The sequence below is a fragment of the Haliotis rubra genome, unplaced genomic scaffold (genome assembly GCF_003918875.1).
Source record: "Haliotis rubra isolate DU_JTF1 unplaced genomic scaffold, ASM391887v1 Scf9, whole genome shotgun sequence".
Taxonomy (NCBI): domain Eukaryota; kingdom Metazoa; phylum Mollusca; class Gastropoda; order Lepetellida; family Haliotidae; genus Haliotis; species Haliotis rubra.
Window position 1 is genome coordinate 4,832,433 of NW_025767634.1, and position 16,885 is coordinate 4,849,317.

A 16,885-nucleotide genomic window follows, 5' to 3' on the forward strand; every position below is an offset into this window, starting at 1 on the left:
ACACCTTGCCTTTCAGCTTGAATGATAATTACAATATTTTGTTTTCAACACTTTTATCTAAGGGATAGTTCATAATTGATGGGGTGTGATGCTGATCTTTATGGAGAAGCATGTGCAACGTGAATGACCCACTCCCCTTACAATTTATTTACAAAGTAAGTGACACCCCCCATGCAGCATGTAAAGTACAAAATCTCTCTCTCTCTCTCTCTCTCTCTCTCTCTCTCTCTCTCTCTCTCTCTCTCTCTCTCTCTCTCTCTCTCTCTCTCTCTCTCTCTCTCACTCTCTCACACTCACACACACACACACACACACACACACACACACACACACACCACCCACCCCTAGTATTTGTGTACAAAATTGATGTCCCTTCTACCTCCCCAGAACAAAGTGGGTGACCCCCCCTAAAATCATCACCGCCAGCCATAAATTATAAACGGTCCCAAATGTGATTTGTTTGGCTTCAGCTTTGAGCCGTACCCAAAACAGCTGAACTATGCAACCAATTTAAAGTTAAGGATCATGTATAAATGCAGCAAATTCTGTCACAAACACCTGTATACGGACATTTTTTCACAGTTACATAACTAATTACGACAAAAATCAGAATTATTTCAGAACACAATGGGGTGTTTGAGCTATTTCCATTAACGTTGCCGATTATATGATATTTATTACGTGATGTAAATTACATGATGCTTGCATTATAAAACAACACAGTTAATGAAAATGAAACATCGTACACCATGAGAGGTTTGCTTGAGTGGGAATTGCCACACGATATAAACGATTGAATAACTGACGAGTACAAAAATATTGGAAACCCTTAAGGTGCTTCCAACCTATATTGGAAAATTAAATGTTAGCTACATATTTGCAGAGGAATATGGAAATATGTAACTGATAATTTTCAGTGTCTCCTCACAAAAACATTAACTAAATCATATTCCGCGCATAGATCGCCTTAAGTTTTAGAGCTAACCGGGAGCAGTACTGCAGTAAATAGGGTTTTACGAAATTGTGGACTGTTTATCCCAGTTCTGGTCGTATCCCAGTTCTGGTCGCTACAAACGTGGTCCACCGGAGACAGGACGCCCACGCTACCATTGCGACATCGCCGTGGGCGACTGGAGGATTTTTCAGTGCACTCGGAACACTTCCATGACATGATTTAAAATCACCCAGGCTAGTGGGCGATCATCAAACAGTGACTTTAGCCTGACCCGATTCTGACGGTATTTAAGCTACTTCAGGTCTGGATTCCAAAAGTACATGGCCCCTCTCGAGGATATTCCGTACAGAACTGGTCAATATCAAATGCACCACATCCCGTCTCTCTGTCGTTCACATCGTGTCTTCAAAGACGCTTTTCACAAGTTCGCCTGATATTAATTACTTATAGAAATGTCAGTATCACGTTAAGTTGGTATTTTAAAGGATTTACGTCATTATAGAACATACACTGGCTGACAGTCCGAGGAGTCAAAGAAACGTTCCAGGGAAGGATGGGTATTTTTTTTTCCAAAGTAATGACAGTGTGTGAAAAGCATACAGAGCTGGAAAAAAATCATTCAAACTTTTCTTCTCGGCCTGTACGTTTTATAATGTTTACACGTACAATACATACGGTCGATGTACCGTTAGTATCTCCAAAGGCTTATCTGTCAATATATAAGAGAAACATCCGTTCTCTCGCATCATGAAAACCATCTTCGATAATCTAGGGTATTGTATTCTCCGTCCTGCTGTGGCAGGTGCCCTGGACAAATATCTCTGATTTCTGTCTCACGACGGCTGAATACAGACACCCAATAAAATTGTATATAATGTAATGTAATAAAGAGTAGGCACGGGTTTTCATCTTCTTCAGATGATCAATCAGTAATCTAAACTTACCAAATAACCTTACACAGGCTGTACTGGATATACATACTTGTTTCAGGGTGTGTATGACAGTTCGTATCTATGAGTGATTTTGTGATTTTAGTTTTACGACGCTTTTAGCAATATTCCAGCAATATCACGGCGGGGGACATCAGAAATGGGCTTCACACATTGTACCCATCCGTATCTATGACACCCAATCGAATAACTCCTTCTCGTGTGTTTGTTCTTTCGACGCCATCCACCACGGGTTTACACTTGCTTCAGCCTATACACATCGAATTACAGTTTCACCAGTATGACACATGGCTGCAGCTTTGGTGGTCAGATGGTAACGTCTTAAATGCCATTGGATGTTTGATGTTAGAGTCTTAAGAAACTTTTTTATCACTGGAAAAAATACTTGACATCAATGTTAACGATTTGAAGAAAATTAATGACTATATCTGAGCTTTTTTAGAACCAGTTCTTCATAATAAAACGTCACTTAATTTACAAAATTGTTCATAACCTCTCTCATTTTTGGCCAACTTTAAATTCCGTTTGTGAGGAAGTATAACCTATCCATTGAGACCAGTCAGTATCGATCTATAAGGAGAGATCACTATGATATTCACCTATTTTGAAGATAAATTTCGCCATCTTTGGAGCTACACGAAAGCAACGATAATTGCATAAACAAATCACCGCTGTAATAATATATTAATCACTTTAAGAAATGTTTTAGGCACAATAACCCGAATAACTGTAAAGAATGCACGTGTATTTGTGGTGATTATAACGAATTATCACGTGAAACTAAATCCTTTATAAGTGAGTGAGTGAGTTTAGTTTTACACCACACTCAGCAATATTCTAGCTATATGGCGGCGGTATGTAAATAATCGAGACTGGACCAGACAATCCACTGATCAACAACATGAGCATCGATCTACGCAATTGGGAACCGATGATATGTGTCAACCAAATCAGCGAGCCTGACCACCCGATCCCGTTAGTCGCCTCCTACAACAAGCATGGGTTACTGAAGATCCTGTATAAAGAGAGTGTCCCATCTATTTAGTTGTGCATTTCATCATTGTATACATTGGTCATGTGATCTACCACAACTGGTGGGTGTATTCAGAAAGGAATCTCGACCCGAATCTGATAAATAGAACATAAAATAACTTCAGTTGACATTAGTTCACACATCAAACGAACTACCTGAGATTACCTGAATACGATGACCGTTATAACGGAACATAGTAGTATTGCAAGATATTGTTTGACCTATGCAAGAGGGCATATCTCTTTGAAACAAATTGGTCTGGGAGATTCATATCGCTTTGAGAAATGAGCTAGCTGGAACTCAAACTGATAAGTTTTAATTAGCGGCTGGGGATTAAATTCTAGTTAAATATTCACATCTGTGGAAGGTTGTTTTCAACCCACGCTGATTACCCGACGTCAAGAAGCGTTGGTTTGGGAGACCTTGGGAAGTGGGACACATATGTAGAATTTCCAAAGAGAATAAGAAACCTTTATCCACGATTAATTTAAATACGAAGCATTACGTGGTCCACGTGTGCCACATTTCATCTGCCAGCATCATCTTGTTTGCAGCACGTGACACAAATGTGTAGTAAATAAACTAAAGCCCAAACGAAAGTAATACTATAAATTCGAAAAAGGAATGTTAATTTACATTATCAAAATCTTACTAGGTTTAAAACAGTCTAGTAGACTACGAACAAAAAACCGTATCATATCTGTTTGAAATACATCGCCATTCTATAACCACTTCTTGCTTGTTTCGTTTTAACAATCATCAATTGTAGATATCTACTTTATGTATTTCCCTCACTCACCCACTATTAAAGCAACCCAGTCTCTTCATGCTGCCCGTGACCGCCTCCGTGGTGTAGTGGTTAGAGCGTCCGCCCGGAGAGCGGAAGGTCGCGGGTTCGATCCCCGACCGCGTCATACCAAAAGACGTTAAAATATGGTACTTGTTGGTCCCTGCCTGGCGCTCGGTAATGGGTACAACAAGGACTGGTCGGCTCAGAGTCAGTATAATGTGTCTGAGTGGGGTATTCATGCTTCACTGCGGCATGGTATCTCAGTGGGCTAGCACTATAAAACCAGATTAAGTCTGGGCTAGTACAAGCAGCCGCACATACACATACACACGCATGCCCGTCGTCATATGAGAGAAATATTCTCAAGCACGACGTTAAACCCAATTTCACCTCACCTCACCTCATGCTGCCTGTGAAGATCCGGGTTACAACTGGTCTTCAGCAACCCACGGGATCTGGTGGTCGGGCTCGCTGTCGCTGAATTGGCCTATCTGGTCACTGGTCTATCTGGTCCAGGATCAAATTTGACAGATAGAAAAGTAAAATATTTTTTTAAAAAAAACAGCCCCAAACCCCCAAACGAACAATAACAATAAACATTACAAAGCAAAAAATCCAAACAAACAAACTTCAGTCCTGCCCTTCCACTTAACTCTGAGTACATTAACAAAGAAAAAAAAGCGCTTGCGGTCTCTTTGCTTAACTCGATATCGATCTCAACACCGTGATTGACATATAGACCCGACCACCAACTTGACAGCTGTATCCCTAATGATAGCCGGAATGATTTCTAGATATATTTTGGCTACCATTGGAAAACAATTGACACATAATGGACGTCAGATGTGTGCACCTATTTTCTATTCAGTAAGACGTCTTTCTGTAGACACTAAACAGTGTCAACTATGACATAGTTTGGACAGTGGTAAAATGCATGTGTGGGCATTGGACAAACTAGGAATTGTGCCGTGGTATTTATCCATTATCAATCTCGACCATCGTCTGATGTTCACCTTCGGCATTTCCCTGTGCAGATGATGTCCCAATATCGGACCAAATCACACTTGTCTAATGACTGCCGCCCACGTTGTTGTCTCAATGAGAAATGTCGCCTGAGTCATTGAAGGAAATTTATACATGAATTTCGCAATGCAAAACTTCAAGACATTTGTTACACATGACGGTCAACATTGTCAGTGAGTGAGTGAAAATGTTTTCACACCGCTTTTCTAATACATTAACATTATTCCAGCAATATCACGACGGGGAACATCAGAAATGGGCTTGACTCATTGTACCCATGTAGGGGAGTGAATAGGGAACTTTGATTGTTCATTGCACTGAAAAGAGTCAGCGATTTGATGGGACATATTTTATTTTTAGCCAATGAGCTCCCTTGCTCTTTTAAGTGCGGGGCAGGTAAGGTCAAGATCGTCAATGGCGAACGGGCTCGACACAATTCTGTTTGCGATGACTAAATGTACGTAAACTATGGTGGCTGATTAGGGCCATCGCTTTTTCGCCTTAAAATTCAGAGGCGAGAAAATAAACCATAGTAAACTCATTATGACAGTGAGATGTAAGTTCAACATGTCTTGGTGAATGTCGTATGTGTATACTGTGAAATAAACAAGAAAATGGGTGAGTTAACGCTACAAATTCTGAGCAGGGATTTTGGCTTCCGAAGACCCTAACTCCCAAAGTACTGCTTAGATTTTTGTGCTGTATGTCTCATTTTGTAGGTAAATCTATTGGCTTGAATGTGTGCATTCTTTAAATGGGATAAATACAGTGAGCATTGTTGAATTCGCCCAGAAACGAACTTGGTGTGTTGACCTTGATGGCAGTTTTTAGCGTTACAAGCAACAGTGGTTTCAAGGACTTCTCCCGTCTACCCCATCTGTGTACCTTCATGGTACAGCTGACAACACAGATACAAAGCCATCTGTATTTCTGTATGTGTTTCTCATATCAAACCTCAACCAGAGATGGAGCGGGCGGGCGAAAAATACCAATAAAGATTTTAAAACTTAAAAGTTTTTTTCACAAATTGTGTAACTTTTTATGAATTTAAAACAAATTAGACCACATGTTAATAATCTTTGAATTAATCTCTGATGTAGATCGACAATTCAGGGCATAAATTGTAATTCGAAATGAAACTTCAGAGTTGGCAAACACAGAAAAAATACAGACATGGTTAATAGATTTGTGATTTGTTTACTTTATTGAGTGTAGACACCAATTTCGAATACAGTTATAAGCCGAACTCGTGAGCTCATTGGTGAGTGAGTGAGTGAATGTAGTTTAGCAATAGTCCAGAAACATCACGGTGGGGCTCCACACATTGTACCCATGTGGGGAATCGAACCCGGGTCTTCGGCGTGACGAGCGAACGCTTTAACCACTAGGCTACCCCACAGCCCCTCATTGGTAAGTGATAATAGAGATGATGTTACGTGACGCTCACCTTTCCGTGAACACCTGGTGTCGTCGCTATTTAATAGTGATTCATGAACACACGGTTATGGTATTGTCGGAATCGGATGACTGATCCGGAAGAGATCTGTTAGTTACACGACTTCCGGTACGATGCTGTAGGGCCCACGCAGGGATTAATTATAACAGAATGGACACACAATTCACCGGCTAATTGAGGATAGATTGGTCCTTCCATACAATTGATAATTGTATTTAACTGACATGATTAAACTAAAATGATCTATGAAAGATGAGGTTGTGTCATGTTCGGTTGAGCTTCCATGAAAAATCAATGTTCATAGGCCTCTCCAGTCCGAGAGTTTCGAGAGCTACCGGCAATTGCTGACCTACTGGAGTATCAGGTGATTCTGTTTTAAGACTTGTATCAAGCTATTGCTATTGCCAGGCATTGCTCTTTCAGCATGTTCCAACATTGGAAATATACAAAAATGACTTTGCAGCTCGAGATTGGGTTCTCGCTACCTCGCGGTATCTCTCTGAACAATTCGTCATGAGAAGTCTAAACCCCGATGCAGGGGTGGAAATAACTTTAAAATTGATAGTGTATTCCGGTACAGTGGCACAAGTAATGTCACTTGCCCTGATAATCTTTCCACTATACCGACCGTTTTCCTGCTGAGTTTTTAAATAAACAACATAATTAACATTGGAAAGTCAACTGGACACCGGTACAGTGTGATATACAAATTTGCTTGCCCGACAGAAAAAAACACTGGACTCGGACGTCGGGCAATGGGTTATTTCCACCCCTGCGATGTGATGCTGTAGGATACTTTAGACACACACTTCTGCTTCTGAACATTAGTCAGAACCCATGGATGTAAAAAATGTATATTGAACACTGATGGTCTTGACCCACCATATTAAGAACCTTTCCATTCAGACAATGTCAGACTTTCAGGAGATATTCCACACGAAGATTCAGAATAACAACGACTCAGACAAATTATTCTACATTTCTTCTGACATAGGAATACATCTTCGCGCAAGTTGAGAAAATATTTTAATTCCACAATTTACCAGATGTCCTTTTAAGAGGTAAGAAACCATACATTCATGGATATGAATTTGTTCAGACGAAGTCTGAACCTTGAAACATTTATTACCCTCCTTTGTCATAATCATGTTGCTATTGAAGTCACATGTGAGTCATGATCAGAGTTCTTCATAAATATTTACGAACTGCAGTGAAGCAGTGTCAAGCAGGACGTCAGTACTTGAAATGTTACTATTTATGTCAACTACTTGACATGGGCTTCAAGCCTTTCATTTGCTGTTGTGTTTCGTTGATGTTTCTCTTGGGTATATTCCGATGATCTGTTAAACTGCTAGGACAAACGCATGCTTCAGGGACTACATGGCATACATATCTCTGCAACGCCCTACGACCGCCTCCGTGGTGTAGTGGTTAGGGCGTCCGCCCGGAGAGCGGAAGGTCGCGGGTTCGATCCCCGACCGCGTCATACCAAAAGACGTTAAAATATGGTACTTGTTGTTCCCTGCCTGGCGCTCGGCATTAATGGGTACAACAAGGACTGGTCGGCTCGGAGTCAGTATAATGTGTCTGAGTGGGGTATTCATGCTTCACTGCGGCATGGTATCTCAGTGGGCTAGCACTATAAAACCAGCTTCAGTCTGGGCTAGTACAAGCAGCCGCACATACACATACACACGCATGCACGTCGTCATATGAGCGAAATATTCTCAAGCACGACGTTAAACCCAATTTCACCTCACCTCACCTGCAACGCCCTACAACACCAAGCATGTATTTGGTCGTAGTCCTATAGTTTTCAAATTCGTACATACCACTTTATAAACGTTGGCTAGAAAATATGAATGTACATGACATTCAGTTTTGTTTCATAATTTAAAAGCTTTGCCAAAAACTGTCAATTGAAGCTAGATGAATACACAATGCCCCTTACAAAGTGTTCAGATGAGACAATGCTTGTTTTAGAAGTTGAGTGCAAATTCTAATACTTTCTTGGATTGAGTTCCATCCGGGATTCGAACCCATACTCTCCGAGTTAGACACCAAATCGCGAGAACACTAAGTCAGTGGTCTAACCCACACAAGTTAGTTAGTACGAGCCTCGGTTGCCGAGAGGGTTAGATCGCTAACTTTGTGTGCTGGGGATATGGTGCCTCCAAAATACTAGAATTTATACCTTGCTAAAGAGTAACCACACCAACATCCAGGTATCTATCGCCATTGTCATAGCACTATATTAAATTATCCTTTTGTACAGTCGTAAGACCACAGACCTTGGTTAGAACTGGTCTTCAGTAACCCATGTTTATCGTAAGAGGCGACTAACGGGATCAGGTGGGCAGGCTCGCTGGCTTGGTTTTGACACATGTTATCGTATTCCAACTGCGTAGATCGATGCTCGTGCTGTTGATCAGTGGATTGTCTGGTCCAGACTCGATTATATACATACCGCCGCCATATAGATGGTATATTGCTGAAGTAGGGCGACGACTAAATATAACCAAAACCAGATGGATTCCTATTTTCACGGAAGTTTGAGTGAGTGAGTTTAGTTTTACGCCGCACTCAGCAATATTCCACATACATGGCGGCGGTCTGTAAATACTCGAGTCTGGACCAGACAATCCAGCGATCAACAGCATGAGACGAAAGTGTGAGCCAAATATATAATTGCGACATCACGCTAGTTCTGTCGCAGACCGGATGTGGTCAGCATGGTCAGCTTTGCATGCTATGTATAAAAATAGGACACCAATGTTCTATTAATGCAACTCGTGTTCTCGCATGTAACATAATTGTCTTGCATATCATTATGGATTCACTGTAGAAAGAACAAAGCAAATAAATAATGATTATAGCATAGATAAAGGCTCCAGGTAAAATTAGCCAGCAGAATATCAGTGTTTCCTCTACATGTAACATTCTCCTAGTGCAGGCAAGTTAAAAACGATGCATTTAAGTAATGGTTTTCTGTTATATTTAGTAAAGCTATATATGTGCTATTATCAAAGTATGTAGGCTTCACAAATCATTCGTCAGACAATATCACTCTTCCCATGTACTTTCCATAATCTATTCTTCTCAAATACATATCTTTCGAAAGCTAAAATATTTGGTCCAATTTAAAATACATCTGTTGTTATTCAGCACATGATGTTGGTTTATGTGCTTGAACGCACAGGTTCCACAACAGATCACAGACGCGCAGCAAATGAACACGTGCTGTCCAAAATAGAACATTCGTAGTCTGTCCCAGAAGGCGTGGACGCGTGAAGATTAGAACAAAGAGAATAGCACAATGCAGTAACACGATGTGGCATTCAAATTTCCGCACTTGATTTGAACATCAATGGTCACTTCTTTAAAGGTCACATGCAACCAAAACATCAAACATAATTAAAACACAATTATCACTTATTCATGACATATAATATACATTGCTGGTTACGAAAAAATATATAAACAAAATTATAAGCGTACAATCGCAAATCGAAAGTGCAAAATTGTGTACTTCGGTTTACTTTCCAAGAAACGAAGCAGCCGGGATACCGAACCCAGTCAGAGCGGGTGGGTGTGCACTCAAGTGTAACGGCTGGTTCATTTGCAGATGCCTTCACGGCTAATTGTGTTTGTATATATATAGAGATGTTGGGTTTTGTAAATACATGCTCATTTTTTTGCAATCAACAGACATCATAACATGTCATGTGTTCAAGTATCACACCTGCCTGTCTGTGTAATTACATAATGTGACAGAGACCGAACTCGGGCCATAAATCAATGCATTTTGTTTATGGTGTATAGCCTGATTGGTGTTAAGTTCAAATTGCATGTGGTCAGTGATAGCAGCTGTGTATTGAATATTGTCATTAGCAGACAAGCAGGCAGACACACAGGTGTCAATAAAACAAGACATTGAGTTTTGTCTGTGACAACGACATATCTATATCACAGTTAGAAATTCTGTCAACGCTAAATAATGACATTGCTTTTAAGTATCGAACTGAGAAAGTGTCTCGGTAAGAAGAACGTGTGGTGAAATAGACAAATGAAATTAAATAAACAGTTAATTTACTGTCATAACATATAAAAAGCTCGCGCCTGTGAGATATCAACAAAACATTAGAAAAATAGCTCACACCAAAGCCTTCACCGAGTATTCACCCGACAACCCGCTTCGGTGACCGGACAAAATCCACCCCAAAATTGCCACCCCGGACAAAATCCACCTCCCTAACACAAAAATGGACAAAATCCACCCTTCTCAAATTGCTGTTGTTAAAAGTTTTAGTGTGTCCTTATCTTTGATCAAGTTGTTTTTCTCATTGTTTTGATAGCATTTACGTTTTCCTAATTGGCTGTTGTTCCTAGATGTTTTTGCAAGCCTGATTGGAGCCCTTTATACTCATGTTTTTATATAACATACTTTTTAATAAGTTTGAGATCATCCTGTTTATTTTAAATGAGTTTGAGATCATCTACATACTTTTTAATGAGTTTGAGATCATCCTGTTTATTTTAAATGAGTTTGAGATAATCTACTTACAAACAATGTGTGCGAAGGTTTGAACCACGCGTTTAAGAAACTGATAGGACATTCCCACCCTACTGTGTGGAGACTCATCGACTGTCTGAGAAAAGACAACGGTCTTGCGTGTACAGCCATCTACAGGTCCGAAAGAGGTCAGCCCCCTAAGAAAATGTGCTTACATATGTATTTTGGTTGTTTTTGTTATCGATTATGAATGACTGATATGAATAAAATTCATTTCTGTGACTAAACATGTCATTAGTTGATTTTTTCTTAGGGTGGATTTTATTAGGGGTGGATTTTGTCCTAGGTTGCAATTTTGGGGTGGATTTTGTCCGGGTGGATTTTGCGCGAACCTATTTACTTGCGCACGTGCTATGAGCGCAGCCCAGCTGTTGAAACCCGTTTTCCCCAGAAAAATCTGGGGAAAATTAGTGAAACGTTTGAACTTCGATTTCGCGCGTTTTTTTTCATCGCGTTATTTTTCAACTTTATAAGTTGAATTTGCATTTTTGACGATTTGTTTCGGTATGTCCATACCGAAAGATATCAGAATCTGCAAAGTTGTGTTTTACGTTGCATGTGACCTTTAACATTTAAATGACTTTACATTCATGACGATTGTTTGACATATAAAAGACTATTCTACTAGTCGAACATTTTGACAACGATCATGTTAGAGGCTCGCATACGAAATCACGTGTGTGTTGAGCCCCTTTCTACCGAGTTGGACATAATGGAAATGTGATAGGACCAAGGGTCATAATCGGATCGAAAGTGGGATTCGAAACCACGATCAGGGGATCCTCGCAACTAACACAGAATAATAGTGTATACAGCGGCTCTTTACATCAGTGGGCCACTATATCTGGTGAAATCGTAAAGATCTTATCAATACCATGTTAAAAAACATGTATTGCTTGGTTTCCCAGACAAAAACAATGACCCTCTCAATATTATTATCATTTTTTACAGATTAAAGATGAAAAATGCAGTAGAGAGGGTTCGGGTGATCCTGGCACAGTCAGGCTGGTAAGGCTCATCATCAGCTCAGGGCCCTCGCCCCTTCTACACGCAGCCCAGACAGCGAATGGGACTTCTCCCAGGAAACGCTGCCTAGTCGAACCCACCAAGAGCCTTCCGGAGAATATGAAGGCTTCCCAACACTGCAGCCTTCGGCATTACCCAGAGTGTCAGAAGGGCTGTGCTCCCGGTGGAGAACCCGGGCACTCTCCTGATCTGCACCAAGAGATCAGATACCAAACCAAGGGCACCAAGAACAATGGGGAGCCTGACGACAGTGTACTTGGGATGCAAGCGAGACATTTCAAAGGCGAGGTCCGCGTATTTATCATGCTTTTCCTGAATCTTGCCAATCACATTGCTGTGATAAGGGACAGAAAATTCAATGATATAAATAAATTCATTGGCTTTATCAAAAAGGACAATATCAGGTTTGTTGGCAGGAATTCTTCTGAGGCTGTATATGGGCCTATTCCAGAGAAGTTTGAAAGCATCATTTTCCATGACGCCCTGGACATGTTCAGGGTCGTACCATGGATGGACCTCGGAGTCAAAGCCACAGGCATGGCTTATTATTATTATCTTTAAAAACCTAATTTTTGGAAGCAGATTAGAAAACATTGTGCCACCTTTTCATGTTTTCCAGAATGAAATTAGACATTATTATATGATAACAAAGTGCTCTTCTTTAATGGAGTGTAATATCAGCGCCTTTTATAAGTTTTTATCTTCATGTCATGAACTGTTCACATAATTTGTAAATCATATGCTTGTTGAATTGTAACCGAATGTCCTTTGTTCAGTTATCTGAATAGTCTGAAAAATATCTTTCTGTTATATAGAATTATAAAAAACAACAACTAGGTCGTGCCGCGTATAGCAATGTTCCATCACCATCACCCATGTAGGGATTCGAAACCAGACTCTCCGCGTGACAAACGAACTCTAAACAACCACACTGCCACCAACCTCTATAAAATCCAGGTTCATTCTATAAGCATTTCAGACATCTACGTTAAGCCCATTTCTGGTGTCCCCCGCCGTGATGTTGCTGGAATATTGCTAAAAGCGGCGTAAAACCAAACTCAGTCAGTCAGACATCCTACAGACACAGACAGAAACCACACTAGGCTATCTCTCCAGAAACAAATACTCAAGAGGAAGATCTGGAATCCTTCTGGCAACATGCATATACGCGATGTTGTTTGATTATTGAGTTACCGCTAGACAGCCTACAAGATCCAGGTCCATAAGACGTGGTTAAATTACATGGAGGTGATGCTAACATGGGGAGTGATACATCTTCACAAAGGTCAGAGATGACTCTTCACACTTGCATCAGGGGTGTGATTTAAACGGAGCTTCCATGTCTATCTGTTTTAATTGCTTCACAAGTCTGTCTCCCGATACAGGCATATAGCTGTAAAGGAACTCTGTATAAAGAACATTTCTCATTCGGTATTTTCGAACATGTTAATGGAACTAAAATACATCAAGAGTGTTCTCATAATAGGTTCTTCCCCCAAGAATAACTACAGGTAAAATATCAGGGTTATACCATACAATCTGACTATAGCATGGGGTATGAAGGTTTATTAAGTATGGTAACCGGTTTACCGGTATTTACCGGTTCAGACATGAAAACGATACGTATTGCGATACACTGATCGAAAACCGGTATTTTGACATGCAATCGGAAAACTTCGTAACACTCGGAAATCTTCGAATATTTCCGTTTTTAAATTGTTCCTTTCCTTGTTTCATTTGTGCCAAACATTATTTACATTTATATTTTGTCATGATTAAAAGTTTTTATTAAAGCCTAATCAAGCATTGTGATTTTGTTGTGTTTTTGCTTTATAAATCAAGCATTAACTCGACTATAAGTCGTTTTTTGTTAAAAAAACCTTCTTGCAATATATTGCAATACATATCGCAATACATGTTTTCGTATCGCAATATATCGGAATATGAAAATTCTATGCAATACCCACCCCTAGTATATATCCTCATATTAATGTAACGGTCGATATAATGAAGGAAACATGAACTTAAAGCCTGCCAGGTTTTTTGGGCGGACTCATGTGAGCGTGGTTCAGTGGGGTAGCCTAGGGTTAAAGCGTTCGCTCGTCACGCCGAAGACCCGGGTTCGATTCCCCACATGGGTACAATGTGTGAAGTCCATTTCTGGTGTCCCCGCCGTGATGTTGCTGGAATATTGATGAAAGCAATGTAAAACCTATCTCACTCACCCACCCTACCTCCCTTTCTTAACACGTGTACGCATACTGTGGTAGTATAAACATCAGAAGAGCAGGAAGTATTTCGGTTGTTTTTTTGTGCTACTTGTTCAGAACCAACACTTAGAATAATGTTAGGTTATTGAAGGTTTGATTGAAGATGGCTGGCGTGTGATATATGGGCCAGATTACACGGAAGAGTTGAACATCAACAAAACCACACCGTCCATTGAGCTCCGGCAATTTGGGGTTGGCCACCGATATTCCGGATTGGTCAAAATCCAACATGGCGGCCACTCGGCGACTGCCACACGTTTTATCCCTGGGAGTTTAATAAGGTATTGTTTTTAATGCCAGCTAAGGTTGGAAACTGTAACCACGCATAATGGAAGGGGAAACCCTCTGCTACATGCGGAATACGGTATCGTTGAGACAAACTACTCCATTTGGCCGTAGAAATGCGTTTTCTAACGCCGGTCAATGCTATTAATGTACGGGTTGGTTTGGCATACACTGCAGGGTTGGTCACTTTTTCTAAACAGTTGGTGTACGGGTTGGTCATAATACTTTTCTAAAGATACTTGTCCTATTTTACTGTAAAGTGTGAATTCAAAGACACATTTGTGATACTGCATAAACCAAAAGTTATCTCAGTTACTTTAAGGAGACTTTCCACAACTTTTCGCACGCTCAGAGGCACAGATATCAGTTTGCTGCCTTGACCATATCTCAAAGTATATAGCCTAAGTGAATGAAAGTGTGAAATGTTGACATAAAAACAACTTTTGCATATGTTATAGGCATAATTAATATCTTGACAATCTAATGGAAACTAATTGTAAAGCATGTCGCATAACTCCTTCGTGACATCTAGAGAAACATACATGCACTCATCTGGCGTCACCCATGGGCAGAAATCACTCGATTCAAATTTTTCTCTCTGGAATTGCCAGATATTTTTTCCATTTTTTTAAATCTGGACATGCGCGACGCCGAGTGAGTGCCTGATCATCTCGAGTAAGTTTATCATCGATCGCATGTACTAAAAAGCTTCGACATATTTTTTGACCTCATGGAAAGATTCACCCAAGGCCCCCACAACCGTTGCACTGCTACAACAGAAAAAAGGACACACTCACTATTGGAAGAACAATTTTCAATGATCTATATTTTATATTTTCTCAGGATACTTTAAATGTGACAAGACTAGATTCACTGTCACATCTCAACGGAAACAACTCTTGTAATGACTTAAAAACAATTCAAAAGTCCTCAAAAATAGCATCTGTGTCTATGTTTTAATTGTCATTTATCACTCCAAAGAACTTCCTGGGAAAATACTTGTACAAATTTCATTAACACAACATCAACAAGTCTATTTACACCAATTATTCTTCCTACTGAATTTCACAACCGGTCCTTATTTTGGGGGATTCAGGAAATATTAATCTACTTTTATTGAATGACAACATATTCAAGTGCTATGACCAAACCCTATACCGTGAAATGACCAACCCACCCACTACGAGTACTAACAAATGAGACGTGACCAATCCGTACACTCAACGGCGAGGGGTGCCTCACAAGACGGACAATTTCAACAATTGAGAGCAAATCTGGTAACTCTGAATATGGCGCACTGATTGGTAAGATATCAAAGAGTATTTCTCAAGCTTTAATACACGTTCCTAATAACGATAATCCTATGTTTTCGATGAAATTCGTGACAATCGTGGCGTGATTTGATGACTCTTTGAAAAACGTGTGAACTTTAGGAAACTGAGGACTTAATAGAGCAATTGTCATTAAACCACATATAGTTCAACAATTGATCTGCTTAGTTGTCGAAGTCTGAAATTATAAAAATGTTATAAATGAATATTCATTACCCCTTTTGCCCATTCAAAGGCTCGAAGCGCGATGTGGCCGCCATGTTGGATTTTGACCAATCCGGAATATCGGTGACCAACCCCAAACTGCCGGCGCTCAATGGACGGTGTGAAAACACTAAGTCTAACATTATAATGGAGGGCCAATCCACCCACTGCTGAATGGTCTAGTATCACGCTAAACATCTCTATATCAGATATAGTCTAAAAGTGTATGGCAGTTCGGATTAAGAACACAACTGTGTCGCATTGGAAGGCACTATGTCGCCATTGAAGAAGTATTAAGGTGAAATCGGGTTTAATTTAGATTTATTTTACATATACTTATGGAAACGAATAAGGGAGCATATGAAAGTACAAGTGTACCTTTATTTATTTCCAGAATTTCACCCACAGTGCAATATATACCTTGTGAAGAAAGCAGGAAAAGAATAAAGGAACAGTTAGGGATTTAGCATTTCCTTATTCGTTTCCATGAGTATATATACGAGGGCGTGCGTGCGTGTGAGCAATAATACAAGGCTACCATATAGCATACCACGCCGCAGTGTTACCATGGACACCCCACTCACACACAGTTACAGCTCCGATTCGTTTCTATTCTACAGACCAGTGTAGATCCGGGTTAGAATTGGTCTTCAGTAACCCATGCTTGTCATAAGAGGCGAATAACTAGATCGGGTGGTCAGGCTCGCTGACCTGTTTGACACATGTCATCGTATCCCAACTGCGTAGTACGATGCTCATGCTGTTGATCACTGGATTGTCTGGTCAAGACTCGAGTATTTACAGACCGCCGCCATATAGCTGGAATATTGCTGAGAGCAGTGTTAAACAATAATCAATTAATCGAGCGGCATGCAGGCAGGGAGACAACAAGTACCATCTAAACATCTCCTTGTTACCTGAACCTACAGTGTCAGTGATACAGGATAGGGCAAACCGATGCTCAAGATCGTCGAAGTACACACATCTTC

At 40.3% G+C, this 16,885-nt stretch overlaps 1 long non-coding RNA gene across 1 annotated transcript; it reads left to right on the top strand.

Moving 5' to 3' along the window:
• Window positions 1-8,108: 8,108 nt before the first annotated feature.
• Window positions 8,109-12,552, top strand: LOC124263849. Its single transcript, XR_006894971.1, has 3 exons — window positions 8,109-8,121; window positions 8,293-8,294; window positions 12,459-12,552. It is a non-coding gene; the product is annotated as an uncharacterized LOC124263849 (long non-coding RNA).
• Window positions 12,553-16,885: the final 4,333 nt, after the last annotated feature.